We start from the raw sequence: 25360 nt of genomic DNA, 5'->3' as shown, positions 1-25360 counted from the left end.
TGAGCTTTCCTTCTCCTTCACACACACTTCTCTGGCTGATTTCTAGAAAACAGATAAACCAGCTGTGATGGAAAGGAAACATCTATTAAAGACAGCATCAAATCTTCTACACATTATCTTCTCTCCTCCTTCTCTTGTCTAGGTAACATAATTCAATTCTGCCTTGTCCATTCACTTCTGACAGAAAACTTTAAGGTGGTGATTCTGTGAGGAAAATCTTTGATAAAATAATTGCATCTTTTGGATACTCTGGCTTTGTGTATTTATCATCATTTAGAAAAACGGCTGAAATGTTACCTTTAGGACAGGGACTTAAAGAGACTGAATAAATGCTAAAATGTCTTTTAGTTGGCTTTGCCCAATACTTCGGGTTGAGTATAAAATGGATCACAGGAAATACATTTTTTCTTTCTTTCTGTGCAAAGTCATTCAACATTTATCCATTATCATAGAAACAACTCAATTAGCAGCTCTTGGGGACCAGAATATAGCCCTACTATCTACACCTTAATAGCCTCTATTTATCACTGCAATCTAATTTCCAGGTTGAATTGAATGTAAATGACAGTGGCCCATGATTTAAAAAAAAAAAAAAAGTTTAAATTGTACTATTTTAGTTCCATTCCCATCATGCTCTCCTGGTATACATATTAAATGTTTTCCTCCAATTCACACTCTGAGTTCTGTAAATTAATACTACTATTTTGATTTCAGTTAGACTCTTTAATTTTCAGATAAATCATTTGGATGAAAGGGAGTCCTTTGCCAGTTGGAGCCTGTTTGCATTATCAGTGAATTATTCAGCAGTATTCTCCCCCACGGTGCTCTGAATATCAGCCTTGCTCTTTCCCTCCACCCCCTGGTGCTTTCCCCCTTCTCAGTACTACATCTGAACAGAGCAGAGAAAGCAGAGGCCGCGCAGGAAGAGGACTCCATTTTTCTGGGGCAGAGTGTCAGGACAGGAGGGCCGACATGTCTTTAATGCCTTGTCTTTAGTGCTCTCTCGTGGAGCAAAGGAACAGGAGGAAGAATCCCCACTGCCAAAGTACAGGAACACGAAAATGTTCACCATCTCCTGCGTGACTACTGTAAGTTGAATATGCTGCTTCTTCTGGTCTCTTCTATTTTATTCTCCAGGAACGGAAGATGGGTGGAAATCTGTACTGCAAAGAGGACCTACAGATAGGGTGGTACTCATCTACAGAGTGACTGCCGACTGTGTCAGAGATCCATCCTGGCCTGGTTCTCACAGAACTGGCGGGAATTACTCGGGTTAGTGAAGGAGATGAAGAGAAGGAAACCACAGCCCATCGGTCGGGGCATGCGAGATGGCCCCTGGTCCCATCGTCCCTCCCACCACCCGCGCCCTTATCGCTTCAGCTTTGAACTGATGACTTGATCCAAGCCACTGGCCTCTTCCCACTTTTCTGTCCACACCCTCATACTCTGCCAGATTAATCTCCCTACAAGAGAGCTTTGCATGAGTCCTCCCTCTGTGTTAATGCCTTACAACTACCGCTGTGTTGCCCCCTGCAAGATAAAGTTCATAGTCCTTAATCATAACATTCGACACATACTGATCTTTATTTTCCCTGCTGTTTTGAGAAGGCCTCCGTTCAAATGCAGCCTGGTGGGGTTTTCTTTTTCTGAAAAGACACAAATGTCTTGTTCTTACACAGTTGCGGAAAGCCTTCTTGCCTCTTCTCCATGTCATACCTTTTTCAAAAATCAGCTTATGCTCCGCTGGTCCCTTTTAGGACACACCCCTTTGGAAAAGTTTCCTGACCAATCTTCTGTCTCACCATGTCTGCTTATCCATCCTGGTATGGGGAAGGCAGGCTTCTTTAACAAGGCGCTGTGTTAGACTCCCCTGTGCCTTAGGCTGTACTATTCGGACCACTACCCAGCATTCGCTATCTCCCTCCCTTCCTCATTATGCTCTTTGTCTCTTTTGGGTCTGGAGGAACTTTTACATTCCCTTCAAGCCCCAACCCATTTATTTACTTTTCTGGCTCCAGATTTTTCTCAACACAAAGCCCAGGAAGAATTAGATTCGCCCTCATCCGCATCCCCATTCATCTTTACCTATACATTTTTAATTGCATGCAATTCTTTTTTTTAGACTTAGTATTTGCATATTTTCCTCTTGTACTTCCCAACCCAAGTTGCAACTCACTGAAGATGGAAGATGAGATATATTTACTTGTCCTCCACCCTTAGCATAGACAATGGTTATAGGTGGTGCTCAGTAAGGATTTATCGGGAATAACAGTGTGCTTTAGCTTTCCTTTTCATAAATGTGAAGTGAAAGTAAATTCACCCCTTTAGGTAATCACGATCTTTTCATCTATACCATCAAAACCAACAGTCTCAATAAATGTGGTTCTTATCACCAGTGAGGATCTCTCCTTCTTAGGGTCTCTGAGCACTGGATAGTTAGTTGAAGAGTAAAGAGGTTATCCTACCAGAATGAGCTGAAAAATATGCAGGGCTCTCTTAAAGCAATTCGACAGGCAGGAAAGAAAAGCCTTTTTGATTTTTCATAAAGAACAGGCTGGGGTTGCTGCACAGTGACAGATTGTGTTACTGACCTCTAAACTATCCTCCGAGGGAATAAAGACTTTACCATATCAAGACTGGCATTAAAAAAAAAAATGATAACAATAGCTGTAACTATGGGAACCCTTCACTCCCCCAGTGTTGAATTAAAAAAAAAAAAAATCTCAGAGGGATTTGTTTTATCATCCCTAACAAAAGGTGCTACTCAGAAAAAAAAGAAATGACAGCTTGTAAATTATGAGACAACCATCTGATGCAAGCCTGCCAGTCACGCAGTCCCTCCGTCAAGAAGAAAGACAAGTAATAACAATTCTGGGATCAGGAAGCAATCTCAAGAAACAGAAACCCAGACAGCCATTCCTGTGGTTCAGTTTTGCACTGGTCCTCTCAAAATCCACTTCATCCCAAACACTGGGAAAAGGTAACAAATATTAGTGACGGGGTGTCCTATTCTCTGCAGTTCAGCAGGCAGAAGTGAAGGAATTATAGTTTTGTGTAAGATACTGCTCTGGAATCATTTGCATTCCAAATGGGAATGGAAAGTTAGGGGGGAAAATTATATCCCTTTCAGCATATGTTCAAGCTAAATTTGGGAGACTGGAAAAATCTGAATAAATTATAAAGTCTACACCAAACACCTTGGTGATTTAAGCTGAACCCAATTTCTTTTTTTTTTCCCCAATTTCTTTTAATGTTCCCAAATGACTATTTGATATCTTGACTTTTTTTTTTAAAGATTTTATTTATTTATTTATTTGAGAGAGAGACACTGAGAGAGATCATGAGCGAGGAGAAGGTCAGAGAGAGAAGCAGACTCCCCGTGGAGCAGGGAGCCCGATGCGGGACTCAATTCCGGGACTCCGGGATCATGACCAGAGCCGAAGGCAGTCGTCCAACCAACTGAGCCACCCAGGCATCCCGATATCTTGACTTTTGTGTGTTAACATTCAGCACTGTTCTTTTTAATTACTGAATTTTGCTACATTAAAATTAGATCATTAATACTTTTTTCAAAAAGAAAAGAAACAGACCAAAAGATTGAGCCCACATGAGAAATCTCAAAATGGGTAATTTACACACAGGAATTATAATCTCTTAAACTATTTTGACTTCAGGATAACTTCTCTTTCACACTCTACTTCACCGTGTACACACACAGAAATACATACACACACAAACATGTATAAAACCACATATACATACCTGAGACTTCATACACACACACACACACACACACACCCCTATATATGTATCTATGTATATGTTTGTAGATAATCTATTGCTGAAAATAAGGAGTTGAAAGAATTTACATTCTTAGTAGTCCGGAAATATAGACCATATCTTTACTTCCAACATCCTGGATGTCTTTTTTTTTTTTTTTTTACAGAGAAAAAGAGAGAAAGCACACACAGGAGGAGTGGAAGAAGGAGAAGCAAGCTCCCCACCAAGCAGGGAGCCTGATGTGGGGGCTCAATTCTGGGACCCCGGGATCACAGCCTGAGCGGAAGGCAGATGCTTAACTGAGCCACCCAGGCTCCCCTTGAATGTCTTTTGATATAAACCATTGTAACAGTCAAAGAAGAAAAAAAAGAAAAAGAAGAAATAAAGAAGGAAGAGAGATAGGAGGAGGAAGAAGAGGAGGAGAAACAATTCAACAGGACAGGACAATCTAGTGTATATAACAGTGAGCGAGACAGACAGATCCCGTGCTATCATGGAGCAAACAGACCAGCAGGTATTTAAAATATGTTCAGGGGGTGCCTGGGTGGCTCAGGTCATGATCCCAGGGTCCTGGGATGGAGCCCCGCATCAGGCTCTCTGCTCAGCAAGGAGCCTGCTTCCTCCTCTCTCTGCCTGCTTGTGCTCTTTGTCTGTCAAATAAATAAATAAAATCTTTTTAAAAAATATGTTTAGAAACAATCTGCTTACTCAGTAAAAGTATGACTTGAGGGCCACTCACTGGCCTTGTTTATCCTGTGGTTTCCAGCACCTCTTGGCAACACCTCCCTGTCTACCCTCCCTGCAGTGGATGTGGGCACTCAGAAGAGCAATTTCATGCAGAAGATTTACAAACTGGGTCACAGATCCTTGCCACTCCTCCTCACTTCCCTTCTCCTCTGCTTGCCTCCCCGATGCTCAACTCCTCTGTGTCTTAATGTTAAAGCAGGAGTTGTAGGTGTGAACTGTGAACTCCCATGTGACGAAAAAGACTTGCCAGATGTATTAGTTAGAGTTCTATAAAGAAACAGAATCAACAGGACATATACAGATATATATAAGAGGCGATGTGCTATTGGACTTGGCTCATGCCCTTATGGAGGTTGAGAAGTCTCAGAAATTGCTGTCCGCACAGTGGAGAATAGGAAAGCTAGGGGTGCAGTTCAACTCTGAGTCAAAGGGCCCAGGAATTAGAGGTCTGGCAGTGTAAATATTGATCTGAGTCTCAAAGTCCAAGAATCTGGAGTACCAATGACTAAAGGCAGAAGATGAATGTTCCCAGCTCAAGCAGAGAGGGTGAATTTGCAATTCTTCTTTTTGTTACATTTTTGTTATATTTGGTCCCTTAGTAGATTAGATGGTACTCACCCACACTGGGGAAGGCCATCTGCTTTACTCCGTTCACCAAACAAATGCTCATCTCTTCCTGAAACACTCTACAGACACACCCAGGAATAATGTTTTGTTAGCTATGTGGGCATCCCTTAACTCAGTCAAGTTGACGTGTAAAATTAACCATCGCACCAGAAACTACGTACTAAGGCACTTGGCCAAACTTTAACCTATCTTCTGCCTGTCCTAGGCTGTGACTCAAAGGTGTCTAAAGTCCCTTGAGTACCCCTACAGGTGGCTGAGTCTTTGTGAAAGCAAACACACTGCTGACAAACCACCAAACACACCTTGCCCAAACTCACAGTGCTGAAACATTCCCCACCCACTCCCGCTCCCTTTCCATGTCTTTCCATTTTCCCCACAGCTTCCTGAGCCCCTTTTTGTTCCAGCTTTTTCACTTCCCTCTGGTCCTTTTTTGTCCCCTCTCTCTTCTCCCTTTAAAAACCTCAGTTACTTCTACCTTAGTTGCCGTTGGGCTCAGTTTAACTGGAATCTCCCTCTCCTTCTGCCACAGTCTGAGTGAAATCCGTCTCACTATGTTTAACCATGTTTCTCTCTGCTATTTCAATAGGGCATATTGGCTTCATAGGGAGCAGTGAATGAGTAAAGCTTGTAAGGAAGGTGCATGTTATTCCATTTCTAGTGTAAATGGAGAATGGGAGAAGATGCTCACTGAAGAGACAGGCTGCCTGTCTGTTATCACGTGTGTGCGTTCACTCAGTGTTCTCAAATCTTCTCATTTTTTCAAGCAAAATCAGAAATCAAAAATTTTTAAGTATGTTTGCCATACTTTTAAAATGATAAATAGTCGGGGCACCTGGGTGGCTCAGTGGGTTAAAGCCTCTGCTTCGGCTCAGGTCATGATCCCAGGGTCCTGGGATGGAGCCCTGCATGGGGCATCTGCTCAGCGGGGAGCCTGCTTCCTTCCTCTCTCTCTGCCTGCCTCTCTGCCTGCTTGTAATCTCTGTCTGTCAAATAAATAAATAAAATCTATTTAAAAAATGATAAATAGTCAAACACTATAATTGCTAAATTAGTAAACATTGTACACACAACACACACACATACACACACACACACACACACGCACACCAAGTTTCCTCACTTGCTGCGGCAGGGTATGAATGAGAATGTGTATGTGTGCATCTGGAAGCCCTCCTGGATTCTAAAGAGCCAGAATAAGAAAAGTATTTTCTGTCATTTAATGTAAATTGCTAAGCTCACTGTTGCATCAACTGCTTGAGACAATATTGTAAGCAGACTAACACATATGAGATACCTGTTCTGTGAACTAATGGAGGGATTCTATCTCTGGAGCTGTCAATTGCCTTTCACTCCTGCTGAACTCATCTGAAAAACAGTCTGTTTCCAAGGCATGGATTCTTTGTCTGAATAAATGGGAACATTATGCTCAATGGATGCCATTCAGATTGTGGATGCTACCTCAGTTATAGTGTCACTGTTAATGCTAGGTAGCTACAGATTTCTGCTTTGGTTACATTTGACAAAAACTAGAATGCTCTGTTTCCTTTGTGTTAAACATTTTACATTGTGTTTCACCACCAAATAAAGGATAAAATCACCTTAAGATGGGCATCTACATAAAATTACCAAAGCAAGGTTTGTCTTGAATATTTTTATATCTTCTGTGGAAGTTGGTTTCTCCTTTCTGTAGCCTTTCCTCTAAAGAAACTTTCTTTTCTTCTTTCTCTCCTGTTTTCCCTTTTATGTCCTTTGCTGTCTTCTTCCTTCCATTTCCTTGGGAGATTATTAATTAACATAGCAATGCTTATGAACAATGGGTCTTCCATTTTATATCATGTTGTCATGATATATGGGACTTCCAGGTAAGATTTTTAAATGAAACAGGAAATTTGGGGGAAAACTATACTCAATATTGGACATTGTGGTTGCCTACACAATCTGCACCACACAGGCTGCCACTGGGTAGTCTGAATGAATCAACACATCTTCCATAAACCCATTGATAGGTGGGTCTCAATTTTTTTAGGCAACCAAAATATTGGTTCTCAAGCGTTTGAATCAGAAGGAAACTTAAAATTTAGTGGAGTAGTAAAGGGGAAAAAACCTGTAAAGAAGAAATGAAGCTGAGGGTTTGGTGGTGCCCATTTTTTGATCCTAAGAAAAAGCAGACATTGAGAATAAGATAGAGCTAAAGGAACTGTAAAGAAATACAGCTATAGTCCTGAAGATGTCATAAACTGCAGGAATAAACCCTTCTCTGGAGTTTTGCCATATTTTTTAATTATGTGGAACAATATGTAGCTTTTTGATTTAAGCCAGTTGGAGTTTAGTTTGTGAAATCTGCATAGAAAAAGATTTAACTGATACACTCTCCATGCAAAGTCATTTGAAAATTTTTAAATGTCCCCTAGGCCTATAAAGCCTCACTATGGTTTGACAGAATATATGGAATCTGGGGTGCCTGGGTGGCTCAGTGGATTAGGCTCAGGTCATGATCTCAGGATCCTGGGATGGAGCCCCGCATAGGGCTCTCTGCTCAGCAGGGAGCTTGCTTCCTCCTCTCTCTCTGCCTGCCTCTCTGACTACTTGTGATCTCTGTCAACTCTGTCAAATAAATAAATAAAATCTAAAAAAAAAAAAAAAGAAGAATATATGGATTCTGTCACTTATTAGCCAAGTAGCTTTAAGTGAGTGACTTATAATCTCATTGTCTGAGGGTTTTCTTCTATAGAATGGGTATTATAATATCTATTTTCCAGAACTGCTAGAATTATTAGATAAAATATGTGAGTGATCAGAAACTATCTAAAATACTTGGTAAATTATGATAGCAATAAGGGAAGAATTTGGGCTTGGTTGTCCATGAAAGCAAAATCACGGCAAACAGGGGCAAGGCTCCTTCAGATACTGGCCAACAGAGAGAAGTGTTTGCCAAGTGACTACTAGTAATCCTGTCCCCTTCACAAAGGCATCTGGAATTATATTTATTCAATAAATATTTGCTGTAAAATGGAAAACATTTTATACATCTATTTTTCTCCTTCCATGCTGTGTCACCTACCATTCGTGATTTTAGAGATACAGCAGTGAACACCCTGGGCAGCATTTTCTGTGTTCATGGTATTTTTCTTCTGATGGAGGTAGTCAAACAATGAAGTGCATATCATATGTATATAACATGTCAGATGGTGATGAGTGCTATGGAGGAAAATCAAACAGGGGAAAGGGATGGATAAACTGCAGGAAGAATCAGTTTTATCCTAATCAGGGAGGTGTTCATGGAGAATGGGAAATTTGTGCAAGGGCTGAGGAAGGTCAGTGAATGAGCCCTGCAAATATCTGGAGGAAGAACATCCAGACTGAGAATACGTTGTGTAGAAAGGATCTGGGGTGAGACTCGGCCAGCTGAGCTCAAGGAGCTCAAGGAGGCAAGTGAGCAGGCGTGGGTGAAAGAAGGGATCAATAACAGGGTATAGATAGGGACCCAATAGTAGGGACCCTAGAGGTAATAATCATCCCCATAGTGACAGAGACAAATATAATACTGATGTCATTAAATATATGACTTGACTAACTTCCTTTGTTTTGATTTCATTACCTAACATCTTTTTTCTTGTTATTAAAATTGTTTTAATATTTTTCTACTATTTTGAAATGTATCAAATAGGACATTGCTAATGACATTGTTACTAATCCCCAACTCCAGGAAAACTCATCCTTAACTTTTTCTTTCTCACTTTAACACTTTCTTACTAAGTGACATTCTTAAGCCATTACTGCAGAATGTAACAATTTTAGACTATTAACCCTTGACTTATTGCTACATTAGATGAAGTTTAGTGTACTTTTTCTGTTCCCACTGCCTTTCCCCTGTTAGATAATTTCTTGATACACCTTTTATAATCATATTTTTATTTTTTTAAAAGATTTTATTTATTTATTTGACAGACAGAGATCACAAGTAGGCAGAGAGGCAGGCAGAGAGAGAAGGAAGTAGGCTCCCTGCTGAGCAGAGAGCCTGATGTGGGGCTTGATCCAAGGACCCTGAGATCATGACCTGAGCTAAAGGCAGAGGCTTCAACCCACTGAGCTACCCAGGTACCCCTTATAATCACACTTTTAAAAAGAAATTTAAAAATACATCTTTCTTTCTTCCTTCAGTAACTAAAGACAGTATTTCTTGATTCTCCATTTGAAAAGTAGGGCTATGAGCAGTTCTTATCCTTGTCTCCAAGTTCCCCTCCACTCCCTGACAATTTTCATTTTCCAAATTGTGTTATCTGTATTTTTTCTATTTTCAAAGCTGGTAACATTTACAGGCTCTTCTGTGACTATAATTAATCTTGAAATCAATAACCCTACCTTACTATGTACACTTGATCTTAGCCAAAAAACCACAAAGGGATCTTAACTATGTAAATATTCATCACTGATGATTACATTTTCTTTCATCTATGGATTTCTTCCATGGCTCCACTTCTCAAATCCTAATTGTCTGGCTTCATTCATAAATAGCATATCTTTAGCTCCTTAATTTTTATTCCTTCTACTTTCATTCCTGCACTGTCTTTTAGCCCTATTCCAAACAGACACTTGAGAACTTCCCTTAATTTCTACCCTAGGTTGGATCTACTGTTTTCCTAACCCAATCTTTCTCTGTCCCAACTAAACTTCTTTTGCCTAGAGTGTATAATTAAGTAACTTCCTTTAAAGATTTAGATGAGAAGTAAATATACTGAATCCTTATGATTCTGAAAAGGTCTTTATTGTGTCACACTGGGGTTTACAATAAATCTGTTTTTTCCTGAAGATTAAGGTCCTTCTGCTCTTCAGACTTTATTCCATGATCCCTTTCCTTGTTTCTTTGTTATGATTTTTTGATGTTCTTTTAAAGATTTTATTTATTTGTCCATTTTAGAGAGAGAGCACACGAGTGAGAGAGGCACAGATGGAGAGAGACCCAGGCAGATTCTGGGCTGAGTACAGAGCCTGATGTGGGGCTTGAACTTACAATCCGGAGATTATAACCTGAGCTGAAAACAAGAGTCAGATGCTCAATGGAGTGAGACACCCACATGCCCTTTGATGTTATTTTAAGAAATGTTATAGTTATTGGACCCTAGCTTTATCTTTTATATCTTGCTTTGACTCGTATTTTATGTCTCTTAATTTTGTTTTCCTTTCTGAATTTTTTTCATAACTTTTCCTTTAAATCTTCTAATTTAAAAAATTGTCAACTAAAATTTTTATTTAACTTAAAGGATGCCATAAAGTTGAGAACACATGCCCTGGAGTGAGATTGTGAGGTGGAAATCCTACTCTGCCACTTACTAGCAATGTGACAAATTATTGAACCTCACTGTATTTGGGTTTCCTAATTGGTAAACTAAAGATAATAAGAGTTTCTACTTCCGAAGAGTTATGATAAGAACTGAAAAGTGAATTTATTAAAAGTTCTTGAGACAGTGATATGAACCTCTCCTCAAAAAATATAATTGACAGGGTTACCTGGGTGGCTCAGTGGGTTAAGCATCTGCCTTCGGCTCAGGTCATGATCCCAGGGTCCTGGGATCGAGCCCCACATCAGGCTCTCTGCTTCCTCCTCTCTCTGCCTGCCTCTCTGCCTACTTGTGATCTCTGTCTGTCAAATAAATAAATAAAATGATATATATATATATATATATATATATATATATATATATATATATATGATTATTAGTACTATTTAGTTGTTAACCAAAAATTTATTAGGGCTTATTATATAAATCAGGCATATTCTAAATATTTTGAACACATTAAGGAACAAAACATCAAAAAGTCCCTGATTTTGAGAAATTCACATTCAATTTTGGAAAGCTAGACAAACAAAAACATAATAAATTAGTAAATCATGTATGTGGGGAGGACACACTGCTGTTAAAGAAACTAGAATGGAATAAGGGCATGAAGAATTGCAGGTGTGTTTGGTGTGTAGGGACAGGGGCACAATTATACATGAGGCAGTCAAGGCAGGCCTTGCATTTGAAGTAATTTCTTCAAGAAAGTTATAAAATGGGATGGTTTAGTGGGTTAAAGCCTCTGCCTTCGGCTCAGGTCATGATCCCAGGGTCCTGGGATTGAGCCCCACATCGGGCTCTCTGCTCAGTGGGGACCCTGCTTCCTCCTCTCTCTGACTGCCTCTCTGCCTACTTGTGATCTCTGTCAATTAAATAAATAAATAAAATCTTTAAAAATAAAAAGAAAGTTATAAAATGAACAGTCAGAAGGCATGTTAGGACAAGGGAACGGATTTGTTTTGTTCCAAGAAAATGTTGTCTTAATGTTCCCCCTTACTTAGCATGCATTGCAAAAATTTCATTTTGTAATGACATGCTACTTACTATTAATGATGGCATCAAAATGCAATGGAATGGGTTTGGTAGATCTACTTTGTGCTTCTAGCATTTCCCTTGGCCTCATCTTGGAAAGTATGAGACTCATGAGCAGTGACTAGAGTCCTTAATTTGGCGTGAGGCTAAATTTTAACAATGAAGATAATAATTACCCATCTCTCCCTTTCCAACCCTTTCCAGATCCAAAGTGACTAACGGTGACCTTTCAAGGCCAGCATGAAGAGGGTTTGCTGATGAAAGAAGAGCTCTTGGACAAGGACTTAGGAATTGCTCCCCACCTTTGGCTGGAAGGCTTGAGGGAAGAGATTGATCCTTCCACCCCACCCCACTTGCTTGCTAGGTGAGCTAGCTGGGACACCTATTATTTGAGACACACATTGCTAAAAAAACTGACCTGATATCAGGACCATGGAGCAAGAATATCTACCCTTATATGTTGTGCTTTACTGGTCAACCAATCAAAATAAAAATGATATTAATTTTTTACTTTTTTTATTAACTGTTCATTTGTTATGGAAATAATTTTGTAATAGAAAATAAGGGTGCCTTTTAGTAGAACTATTCTATAACACCACCATTACAATTAAATAGCTTGTAATAACTATATAAACAGTAACAAAACAGTATTACTATAATAAAAATGACATTTCTATAAAACAATAATTAATAACATATTTTAAAATGTAGATACTGTAATTATTTTAAGAACATCTTTTTATTCAGGTATGCAAATTTAAACAGTAAATTCCATGGTCTCCTCATGTATGGTTGAATTGGTTGATCTTTATATTAGAACAGGGGTCAGCAAACTAAGGACAGCCTAATTTTTTTGTGCAGTGTAATAGCTAGAATTATTTTTACTTTTTTAGGTGGTTGGAAAACAAGGACAAAATAATTCTATCTTGCACCATATAAAAAGTACATAGAATTAAAATTTCAGTGTCCATAAGTAAAGTTTTATTGAAACACAGCCCTAACCATTGATTTATGTATTATTCATTTCCTATAAAAAAAAGCAGAATCGAGTAGTTCCAACAGACATCATGTAGCCTGCAAAGTCCAAAATATTTACTATCTCAATCTTTACAGAAAAGTTTGCCAGCACCTGCACTATAGTTACCTAGCTTCCTGTAATTATCTTTTGCTATAAATTAATAAATAACCATATCATCTCTGTGATATTGGTTAATTTAATTCTTCTCTATAATATAAACATGGGTGCTAAAATATAAAATTACTTAGACTGCAAATATGAGGGCCAGGACCTGGTTCTTGGTAGATTCCCAAACTTAATGTATTCCTTACGGTAAGGCTTCTTGGGCTATTGTATGTTAGACATTTTCTGTATCATCTAATGATACCGTTTATAGCATTTTTAATTGGCCATTTTTCAATTACATTATTTACAGAAATATTCCAAGGCTCGTTATCTATTTGAAAACTCACAGCTCTGAATTTATTTCAGATAAGGCTGTTATATTACCAAGCTAGTGAACAGGTGTTATATGTACTATCACAAGCTTGCTTAAGTACCATTATTCACGCACTATTTAAAATAAGACTAGATCAACAATGTCTGCTAGGCATTTCCTAGAGAAATGTTTTTATTTTCAAGAGTAGAGGTTAAAAAAAAAAAAAAAAGAACAAATTTCTTTGTGTGATGGTCTTCAACATTTGGGCCAATATGTGCTCAATACCATAAATATTCCATCTGTTGACTGCGATCCCAGCTAATTTATGTTTAGCTAATTAAAATTAAGTGTGAAGTTGTACTGTTATTGTGTAGATACAGTACCATTCAAACAATTGATTTAGATAATAAGGAAAGCAAGTTTAGCTTAGGAACCAAAGCTGAGGCCAAATGCACAGAGAAAAGCTGGCACAAGACTCACCTCAGGCGCTCATTCCAACACAGGTTTAACTGAGTTATACTGCATAGTTAATAATAATTGCAGGGAATGAGGACCCGAGGCTAGAATTTTCTGGTATATTCAGCCATAATGTGCAAGAAAAAAGAGATTGAGTTGACTTCAGTATTTCAGGCTGTTAGGGTTACACTGAATAATCTTCCCACTATAAATCTGAATGTATGACTTATATATGTATGCAGCTTTTTTTCTTTCAATAATTGTAAGCTGCTCTTTATTTAGTATCTATTATATATGCAGTAGTTACAGACATGGGCTTTGACTCACATTGCTTGGCTTTGTTTCTACCCCTACCTCTCAATAGCCGTGTAGACTGGAGGCAAATTGCTTAATCTCTCAGTAATTACATTTCTTGTACACATTAATAGTGTTCAAGGATTATATAAGACAGTATGGGTAAAAAACAAACAAACAAACAAAAAAACAGAAAATCTGTAGCAGGATCATTATCATTGCTGTAGATGTAATCTACACAACAATGCTTCAGGGTAAGAATATCATCCATTTGAGTGAGGCACCTCAGGATGAGAGAAGTGGGGGGGAGCTATGGTAATGTGGTTTGTAAGAGACACATTAAGGCTTCAAAGACAAGATTGTCTGATGATGAAACTCCCTTTCTTTCTTCCTATTTCAGCTCATTGACTCTTTTATAGATTCATCCATTTATGTAAGTAATGTCTGAGGCCAACACATAAAAGATTTACAGTACCTAACCAGTTTTCCAACAACCCTCAACATCTGATTCATTTAAATTCTGATTTTAATAGTTTACCTGATAAATTATAAATGTTATCAGGGAGTTTTGGAGATTAAGCCCATTTTCTTTCTTTCTTCTTTTTTTTTTTTTAATTGGCAAAGGAATGAGGTATGGAATTGTACATAGAGGGAGTTATTTTGGGTGAGAGTAGCTTTTAACACTCCTCAAATTAACAAGTACTGCAAGGCCCCCTGCCAAAAAAATCCATATACCTCTCTGTTAGAGAAAGGAACAAAAAGAACATTAGGATAAGTTCTTAAGAACATCTTAACTGAGGCCTTACTTGGAATTCAAGAAGCAAGTAAAAAGCATTTGAATGCATTTTAAGAGATAATTGCTACCAAATAATTTATGGGTGCAGAGCAATACCCAAGGAGAAAACACCACTAGTTATAACCTAGTAAATTAAAACCAAACAGTCTACATGCCTGGTATCGTGTTTAAGATTAATTGGATCATAGCAGAAAGTGCACATTATGAAGATCAAATACTAGGGGAAAAGTCATAAAGTTTGAAAACATATCAGGGTATCTTTATCTCTGCAGATGCCTTTTACTTATTGTCAATGTAAACAGATGTTAATGACTTTGTAAGACCTGGAGAGAAAGTGAGAGAGAGAGAGAGAAAGAGAGAGAGAATTTCCACATAAAGGAGAAAAACAAGTAATAGAAAATCTTGCATTTTACATTCACGAAGAGCATACTTTTCTAAAACTAAAATTTGTTTGTTTTCTTCACATTAAGACTAAAAACTCATTCCAAACTGGAAGGACAAAGGCATGGGATGGGGTGAGGGGGGAAAGATGAATGGGAAGGTCTAGTGGTTTGGATTATTGCGTCTGTTTATTAGCTAACAGTGTTACATTTAGTTCTCTAAGGAGTAAAATTTTCTTTGAATCATGGTATTCAGAATAAAACAACATTGCCTTAATGAGGTTTTGCTATAAAATAATGATTTAAAGAATGAATGAAAAAGTATTATTTAACTCTTGTTTAGGACTTCTGAATGTCATCTCCTTTATTTTTCCAGTAAATACTGTATCCTACTGTTTGGAGTTCCCATTACTTAAATCACACTGAAATACTGAGAAATCTGTCTTATTCCAGAGAATAAACTCTGTTAGAGTAGGAACCATACACACATCTCAGGAGGTCCTTAATATTCAATATATATTTGAGGAATACACAACTCCAAGGATGTGTAAGAATGTTCACAACCCACTTAGAGTAGGGCTGTTCAACCGTGGTGCTATGGGCATTTTCAATTGGGTAATTTTTTGACCCGAGGGCTGTCCTGTGTTTCATAGGATGTTTAGCAGTACCCCAAAGCTCCACCTACTTGATGCCAATATCATCCTCTTCCAGTCACAAATTTAAAAATGTCTCTGTGGTCGGTGCTTGGGTGGCTCAGCTGGTTAAGCGACTGCCTTCGGCTCTGGTCATGATCCTGGAGTCCTAGGACTGAGTCCTGCATGGGGCTCCCTGCTGAGCAGGGAGTCTGCTTCTCCCTCTGACCTTCCCCATCTTGTGCTCTCCCTCTCTCTCTCTCTCCCCCTCAAATAAATAGACAAAATCTTCAAAAAAAATGTCTCTAGATATCACTAAATATGCTGGGGGTGAGGAGCAGTGAGAGAGGGGGAGGGTAAAATCATCCCCAGTCAAAAGCTTCTGACCATTATTTATATAATATATTATTTATATTTAAAATAATATAGTTTATATAATAGTATGTATAATATATATAACATATATAACATACGTAATAGTATATATATATATATATATATATATATATTTTACACTAGAGTGAGTTGTATGCTCCACTATTCCTATTGCTGCCATGTATCTCCTTTGTCTCTCTCCGTCTCCTTCCTTCTTTCTATATACAGATGGAGATAGATACAAGATATCTCCCGTTCTCTCTCTCTCTCTCTCTCACACACACACACACACACACACATACACAAACACACCCCTCACTAAAATCCATCTTACCAGGGTGGAATGTGAATTCTATATGCCTGGTATGTTGAGTTAGGTAACTTTCTTTTTACTCATCCAGGAAACATCCATTGATATACAAAAATTATATAGACAAGCAAACCCTCTGGAAAGAACTTGTATTTTATACAGACACTTAGTATTAATACAAGCCTGTTGGATAAACGTATGTGGGTGGAGTTGGGTGACAGAAGAGATCACAAGTAGGTAGAGTAGAGGAAGCAATCCACAAATTAGACTAAACAGTAGCATCTCATGTTCTGAGGAAGCTATGTGAACCCACCCACGACCCAGAGATCCTGGAGACTTCTACATATCTCTAGGGAGAGGGAAGTGTATAAGCACTGAAAGACCTTTAATTCTTGGGAACCCAAGGTATTCCTTGGGTGGAATTCCATCCAAAGGCCACAACACAGTCAAGGGAAAGCTATTTTCCAACAGAAAACAGGTAAGACCTTGTTTGAGAGGACCAGGAAGCACCATCTGGTGGTTGTGGGTATACTGACTGGCTTACAAGGGGCAAGGAGGAAGCAAAAGGCCTGATGGTGTGATGAAGTGACAGTGGTGAACAAAAGGTGACAGAAGTCATCAAGGGTCTGGCATCAAGGAAGCGAGGAGGCCACGCATGCGAAGGCGGCAGGCACAGTAGGAAGCTGAGATAGGACAGATAGTCCATGGGGGATGAAATGGATCTGAAATCTCACCAAAGATCTCAGTATTGGGATCTGCATCCTGAAGAAGAATAATGATGCAGATGCAAGACAAGGTCCCAGGTGTTAGACAGCACATCTTTGATAACCTGTCCCCAGAGATTTTCCAGGACTACTACAAGGAGAAAGAAAGTTTGAATAGGAGGGAGATTAACTTCCTACAATTATACAATGGAGGCTGCCAAAGAGCAGAATTTGCTCCCAAATTTGCTCACTTAAAATCTTTTCCAATGATGCAAACTTTATTAAATATGAGGCAATATGTCAATGCACTTAATGGCAATAATACATTAAAAGAGAAAATTACGTCATTTCAATAACTACAGAGACTTGCTCTATGATTTAACACTCATTTATGACTAAAACAACAAAACTCTTACAAATCATTTTTTGAAGGTAAATGATTTATACCCAGAAAAGGTATCCAACAAAACTCTATAGCAAATATACTACTTAGAGACGGATGATTAGAAGTGCCATATGAAGAGTAATCCACAAAACAAGGATTCGGTCTTCAAACTTCTGTGTTACTCAAAATTTCACTGAAGTTCAAAGTATATGACAAGAAAACAAAAAGACCAGTCAGAAAAATAATTGTAAGTATTTGAAAAGGAAAAAAAAATCCATTGATTTTTTGGGTATTTTCTTGTTTACCTTTTTTAGATTAATATAGTACGGGTGATGAAACGTCACCGGTATGAAGAGTTTAGATTCTTTTAATATGATCCAGCCACTTAACAGTTTACTGAGATTTTCTCTATGTAAGTATGACAAGCTCTAAACTAGATGCTGGAAGGATAAAGTAAAAAATGTATCAAGTTCTGTCCTCTAAGATTCCATATGGTGTGGGTTAAATTCAGGGATTAAGATCTAGAGTCAGAAGGAGTTTCTAATCTCAGTTTTGTCACCTTAATAACTGTGATCATGGATCAATTTAAATAACTTCTTCAAGTCCTAGTTTCCTTAGTTTAAAATGGGGATGAGGGTGATTCATGAACATATTATTGTCAGCTTGGTCATTTAAATTACTAACATTAACTCAAATCTCCAACCCCTGCTGTATTTATATAATTTTCTTTTATAATTATTATATTATTTCCATCACCAGGGTACAATTTCATTTTTACCTCTTTAGGGAAATGTAAGTTAAAATGGCAATGAAATACCACGAAACATCTGTTAGAGTAGCCAAAATCCAGAACACTGAAAACATCAATAATGGTAAGGCTATGAGGTCCCAGAATGCTCCTTCATTGCTGGAGTGGGAGACACAAAATGGTACAGCCAATTTGGAAGGCAGTTTGATGGCTTCTTATAGAACTAAACATACTCTTACCATATACTCCAGCAATCGTGTTCCTTGGTATTTATCCAAAGGAGTTGAAAACTTATGTCTACACAAAACTTCCACGTGAATATTTATAGCAGGTTTATTGATAACTCCAAAACCTGGAAAAAACCAAGATATCCATCAGTCGATGAAATTCTGGTACATCCAGAAAATGAAATATTATTCAGTGCTAAAAAAAAATACGTGAGCTATCAAGCCATGGAAAGATGTGGGAGAAACTTAAGTACATATTACCACGTGAAAAAAAGCCAGCCTGAGAATGATTCCTATTATATGACTCCAAATATACAACATTCTGGAAAAGGTGAAATTGTGGAGATAATTAAAAAAAAAAAATCAGTGGTTGTCAGTGGTTGTGGAAAAAGGTAAGGGATGAACAGGTATATTACAGAGGATATTTAAGTCAGTGAGATTACTCTGTATGATATCACAACAATGGATATGTGTCATGATACATTTGTGCAAAGCCACAGGATGTACAACACCAAGAGTGAATCCTACTGTGAACTGTGGCATTTGGGTGATAAATATGTGTTGATGTGGGCTCATCAGTTATAACAAATGTACCACTCTGGTAGCATATCCTGAGAAACGAGGAGGCTGTGTTTATGTGGGGACAGGAAGTATATGGGAAATTTTCATACCTTCCTATCAATTTTGCTATGAACCTAAAAGAACTCTAAAAAAACATAATAAAGTCTTAAAAAAAATCTGTGGGAGAGAGCAAACCATAACCAACCCTGAAGAGTTTGAAATGGCCATGTCAGCAGGCAATGGGGTCTGCAGGGCCCAGATATGGTCCATTTTTTACTAAAATACTAACTACACTAGAATGCTCAGTGTAAATCTAGTGGCTTATTATTCAGTGGTACTAATAAATCAAATTAGCCAATGAAAGCTGTGAAACATTGTATTTTTCTATTATTAAAAAGTTCACCAAAAATGTGAACAGTTGGCAAATTTTAAAAAAAAAAAAAAGCTGCAAATCAAATTGTAGCAGATTTTGTGATTTTGGTCTTTCCTTCCCTAGTCCCCTGCCACCTTAAACTGGTAAACATGCATAACACTTATAGAAAATACTGACAAGACCACATTCATGAAAGTGATTTCCTTTTCTCCTAGTCCCCTCAAAACAAAACAAAACAAAACAAAACACACTTATTTTGATAGCATAATCAATGAAATACCAGTTTTTCCCGCTAGTCAATTTCTCTTATACATGTTTCATTCCAAAACCAAATGTTTGGTATGATTTTGCTTTAGAAGGTTATTTTCACCATCTTTTATTTCTAAGCACCACTGCTATGAAAAGAAAATAGATCATAAATTACTATGTCTGAGTGTATGAGCTAATGTGCTTCAGTGTTATAAAGGGTGGTGTCAAGTCTTTCTTTTGTCATTGTTCCATTCTGTAGGGAATTTGAGTAGGTGAACCACTTATAAGAAAGACAAACACAATTTAGCTATTTGGCATTAAATTTATTTTTAGAGAGTTAAACAGTTATTCATTTAAAAACTTTTTTTTTTTTAGAGAGAGAGGTCATGTGCTCATGAGTTGGCAGGTGGAGGGGTAAAAATGGAGGGGCAGAGGGAGAGGGAGAGAATCTTAAGCAGGCTCCATGCCCAGTGTAGGGCCCTATACAGGGCTCAGTCTCACGACCCTGAGATCATGACATGAGCTAAAACCAAGAGCTAGACACTTAACAAATTGAGCCACCCAGGAAACCCTCATTTAAAAACTTCAAATGAAATCATACTGTGTTCCAGAGATAGTACCAAAAGCACAAATAAAAATTTTAAAAAGGGATCCTACCTTTTAGGAACACATAACAAAATAATAGAGAGATTGATGTAAGTCATTCCAGCCCTTGTGGCAATATGCCATGTGTACAAGGTTAGATAGGAGACATATACATTTAGGTAGCAGAGGTGAATGGGAAATTGAAAGGGTAGACATGGGTCAAGATAAAATGGAGATGTGGTAAATTATATGGAGAAAAATGAGCCATGTAGTAACCTGGAAACCTGAGATAGCTCAGTGTTGCAAGCTCTTTGCCCTTGCTGGAGAGCAATTTGTAAAATGATTATGCTATCATCTGAATGTCTGGGTTTCCCCAAAATTTATATGTTGAAAATCTAACTCCCAAAGGTGATGGTATTAGTCCATGTGGCTTTGGGAGACACTATCCAGAGGGCAGAAGACTCATGATTGGTTCCCTACGAAAGAGGTTACAGAGAGATCAGTAGCCCCTTCCATCATGTGAGGACCCAAGGAGCAGGTGCTGGCAAGGCACCAGAAAGAGGGCCATGACCCAGTCATGCTGGCACACCGATCTTGGACTTCCAGCTTCCAGCACTGTGAAAAATAAATTTCTCACGTATAAGCCATCCAACCTGATGCATTTTGTTACAACTTCCTGAGCGGACTAAGACAGGTATCAGCAGAAGAAGCCAGCTCACTTCTACTAATCCTCCAAGTTTCAAAATGAACACGTTTTCCCCAGAAAACACTGAACTCTTAAGTTCCCCATATATTGTCCTCTCAGATCATCTTTAATCATAACAGAATTATTATCGCTTCTTTAATTGTCTTGGGTAGAGTGTAAGTCCCATGAGGGCAGGGGCTATGCCGTCTTGCTCACCAGTGATTCCCAGTATGTCCACATACTGGGACCTGTATCAGACACTGCCCCCGTGTTTGATGGGAGTTCAATAATCTTTCTCAAATATATCAACGGAGAACAGAATGAACATATCTTGTGGCAATGAGATTAGAAGGAGTTCTACAAAGACGTTTACTGAAGGTGATGGAGGAGTGGCTAAGGATGTGTTTAAAATATATCCTCAGATCTGCTTTCTGAACGGATCATTTTAGGGCTCCATAATGAGAAGGAGGTGATAGTGAGGAAGGTTAAATAAGAGGGAATTAGTTTACACACTAGAAAGAACTCAAACAGGAGAAGGTAATAACAGGTCAACACTGGTACATACAGGCAAAACAGTGGGTCTTTGTGTAGAGAGTCTGAGCTTCAAGTGGGAGTAGATGTGTCTGCTAGTGTTTTCGCAGGGGCTACGGGAGAGCCTGAAACATACAGGACACTTGCTAAAAACATTGCCAGGTGACCAAATGAAAACAATAGCTGACATTTATCAAGGTTTCACTCTGTTCTATTTCTTTTCTGTTTTTATCCTCATCATTTTCTATTTCTACCACCACCCCAAGGAAATTCGAGCAAAAAAGGAAGAATAACATGTACTCATTTCCCCGTGAGGTAAGATTGGAGATAGGATTTAAAACCAGAGATGTTGGATGCCTGGGTGGCTCAGTGGGTTAAGCCTCTGTCTTTGGCTCAGGTCATGATCCCGGGGTCCTGGGATTGAGTCCCGCATTGGGCTCTCTGCTCAGTGGGGAGCCTGCTTCCTCCTCTCTCTCTCTGCCTGCCTCTCTGTCTACATGTGATCTCTGTCAAATAAATTTAAAAAAATTATTTAAAAAAATAAGTAAATAAAATAAAACCAGAGATGTCAGACTCCCAAACCTAAGCTCTATCCTACTGATTGAAGTACAGATGCCCTCCATATTTTTATTTTTATATCTTTATTTAAACTTTACCTTTACTTGTGCCTTGGTAGAGTTAAGCATTACTCAGAGTATTAGGGCTCTCCAAAGAAATGGAACCAAGAGGATTCCCAGAGAAATATGTAAGAGGAGATTTATTATAGGAATTGGATTACACAGTTATGGAGGCAGTGAAGTCCTAAGATCTACTGTGTGCAGGCTGGAGAAACAAGAAACCCAGCAATGTCCAGTCCGAGCGTGAATGCTGGTGACCCAGGGGAACTAATGATGCAAGTCCAATCTCTGAGGGAGCAAGAACCAGGAGCACTGATGGTCAAAGGCAGAAGATACATGTCCCAGCTCAAGCCCAGACAGAAAATGTGCTCTTCCTCTGCCTTTTTGTTCTACTCAGGACTGGATTGTGTCCACCTGATTTGGTGAGGTGAATCTTCTTTACTTTGTCTACTGATTTAAATCTCTTCCAGAAACACTGTCACAGACACGCCCAGAAATAGTATGTTACCAGCTCTCTGGGCATCCTAGAGCCCAGTCACATTTTACAACGCATAAAATTAACATCACGGCCCCTTATATTTGTGCAGGCTCTTTCCAATTTACCATACATCTGCATTGCCCACTATTCTGCTATATGGCATATTATCACAAAGCGTGTGGCTTAAAATAATAGCATTTATTTTATTCATTAATCTGCAATTTGGGCAGGCTTTGGCAAGGAAAGTTCCTCTCAGCTCCACTTGGCATCAGCTATAATGCTGAGATTATCAGAAGCCTTACTCACTCACATATCTGGCTGGCAGTGAGTCCCTAGCAGGGGCGGTCAGCTGGAAGAACTACATATGGTCTCTCTGGGTGGCCTGGCCTTCCTCACAGCATGGGGCCTGGCTTCCCAGGTAAACATCTGGAGACACAGAAAGAACTGAGAGGGAGAGAGGGACAGAAACTGTATCACCTTCAGAGACCAGCCTCAGAGGTCATACAGTGTCTCTCATGCCACATTCTATATATTATTCATTAGTATATAGACTATATATATATATATGACCTGAGCCTTCAGCTCAGGTCATGGTCCCAGGGTTCTGGGATTGAATCTCGCATTGGGCTCCTTACTTGGCGGGGAGCCTGCTTCTCCCTATGCCTGCCTCTCCCCTTACTTGGGCTCTCTCTCTCTAGCAAATAAATGAATAAAATCTTTAAAAAAGATATTCTTAATATTTATGGAAAATAGTACTTCTTTGTAAGTACTGAGAATATCAGTAATGTATTTTATCACTCACTTACTCAGTGCTAATATTCACTTAATCCTTATCCCAAACCTGTAAAGGTGATCCAGTCATTATCTCCATTTCTCAGGTGCAGAAATGAAAGCACAGAGAAGTGCAGTAACTTGCCCAGTGCTGCACAGCTTGTCCAACGACCGAGTTGTCAGTCAAGCCCAGATGATCCACTTCCTCTTTTAGATAATACACTTCACCGACTTTCTAAGAGGAGTCATGGAGGAGAAAAACAGTTTTGCTTTTTTTTTGATTCTACAGACTATCTTGCCAGTTTGGTCTTCTTTCCTCACATACACATTCTTGCCACTCACACATTCTAGATTTGAGAAGCTCATTTGAGTCTACTGACAATGTGCTCATTTAAAACATCTACAAAGAGAAACCCATTAAGCAGCTGAATTTCATTTATTTTGGCAGACATGACCCTTCCTCAGGAAGCATTAGCAGCAAAAATACTTGCAGTTCATCAACACTCAAAATAAGAACAAATAAAAGTATAAAATGTGCAGGAAGAGTACAAGATACAGTTGAAATATTTTCCTAAAACAAAATTTATTCTATCACTATTGATTTAAGCTATTTTCTTTGTAAACTGACTACCACCTATATGAAATATGCCAAGGGAACAGCTGGAGGATATTTGATCGGGATAAAATTGAAATGGCCTCAGAATCTCTTCTTGAAGACTGCTCACGGAGGCGTCAAATATTTAGTCCAATCTTCACAGTTATTTTTGTGTGGCCTCAGTGAAACATTTGCCAAATGCAAACACTTTAAAAAAATTCTAGCCCTATGGGATTCTCTCTCACCAAGGCATCAAAGAGACACATTATTAAGACCATTAAAATCGGGATAATTGGCATCATTGAAAAATAATGCTAACTTCCTAGTTTTTCAGCACTGTTATCATTATCATCATTATTATCATCATAAAATTCATTTAATGACTGGCTTTTTAAATCTGACACTTAGATAAAATACAGGTGAATAATCCTTGACTTCTCAATTCTAATCCACAAATCACACAACAGTTATTATCTGTAGAAATTTTGAAAAGAATCATGACATGTATGTGCATGTTTTTGAAAACTGACTTTTTTCCCTCTAACTTTTGTATACAGAAACTGACAAGAAAAAAACAAGTTTTTATCATATCGTTAGTACACAGCCTGATTACTTTATTTGCAGTAATATGTCTAGTGTGAAGAATTTACCTCTGTGATTTGCTATTTTAATACAGATATTAAATACATTGTTTTAATTTGACACAAAATTGTTATATTAAATAGGTTAACACAGTTTAACATATGTTGGTTGTGTTTCAAAGTGATTTGGACCCTTTAAAATGTCAGACCGTTGAGTCATTTTTAGAATATTCCAGTAATTCACTCAGACAACCTGGGTTGCAGGTGAGTTGGATAATAAGAAACAGCTGGATCAGCTATTCTGCCATCAGGAGATATCATAAGAAAGAGAAGTTTACAGATGCAAGTTCATAAAATGTTAGAATCATAAAGTACCACAAAGACTATATAACCAAACAGCTATATTTTATAAATGAGGAAAATGTAGTCAAGAAAATGACTTATCCGAAGTCACACAGCTAGTTAGTGTGTATTCAGTCTAGAATCCAAGTCCCTGTTTCCCCATTCAAAGCATCTTCCACTCTTGCCATCTGGATGAATAAATATATGCACACACACACACACACACACACACACGTGTGTGTATACATACATATGTGTGTATATATATGTATATACATATGTACATGTGTATACACACATATTCACACATGGATACGTGGATATATGTGTATTTGCATATATATACACACGTGTGTGTGTGTGTGTGTGTGTGTGTGTGTGTGTGTGTACATACTATGGGAAAAACCAAAACATATAATCCTTCTATATTTACTTGTTCTGTGGAGAAACAAACAACAAAGCACATGTACTGTTTCTATGAGATATTAACGTTATGCAAAAAAAAAAAAAAGTATCTGCCAAAGTTAGTTTCAAAACTGTAGTAAGTCCCAGCAACATACTCAGGCCTTTAAAAATTTAAAGGCCTTTAAAAATAGATTTTTTTTTTTTTTTACAGTGTAGGGTATTTTTTGTTTTTGTTGTTGTTGTTGTTTTGGATTTTTATTTATTTATTTGACAGACAGAGATCACAAGTAGGTAGAGAGGCAGGCAGAGAGAGAGGAGGAAG

This window comes from Mustela nivalis (genome assembly GCF_964662115.1).
Source record: "Mustela nivalis genome assembly, chromosome: 6".
In the NCBI taxonomy this organism is placed as follows: domain Eukaryota; kingdom Metazoa; phylum Chordata; class Mammalia; order Carnivora; family Mustelidae; genus Mustela; species Mustela nivalis.
Note: the sequence above shows the minus strand (reverse complement) of the source record.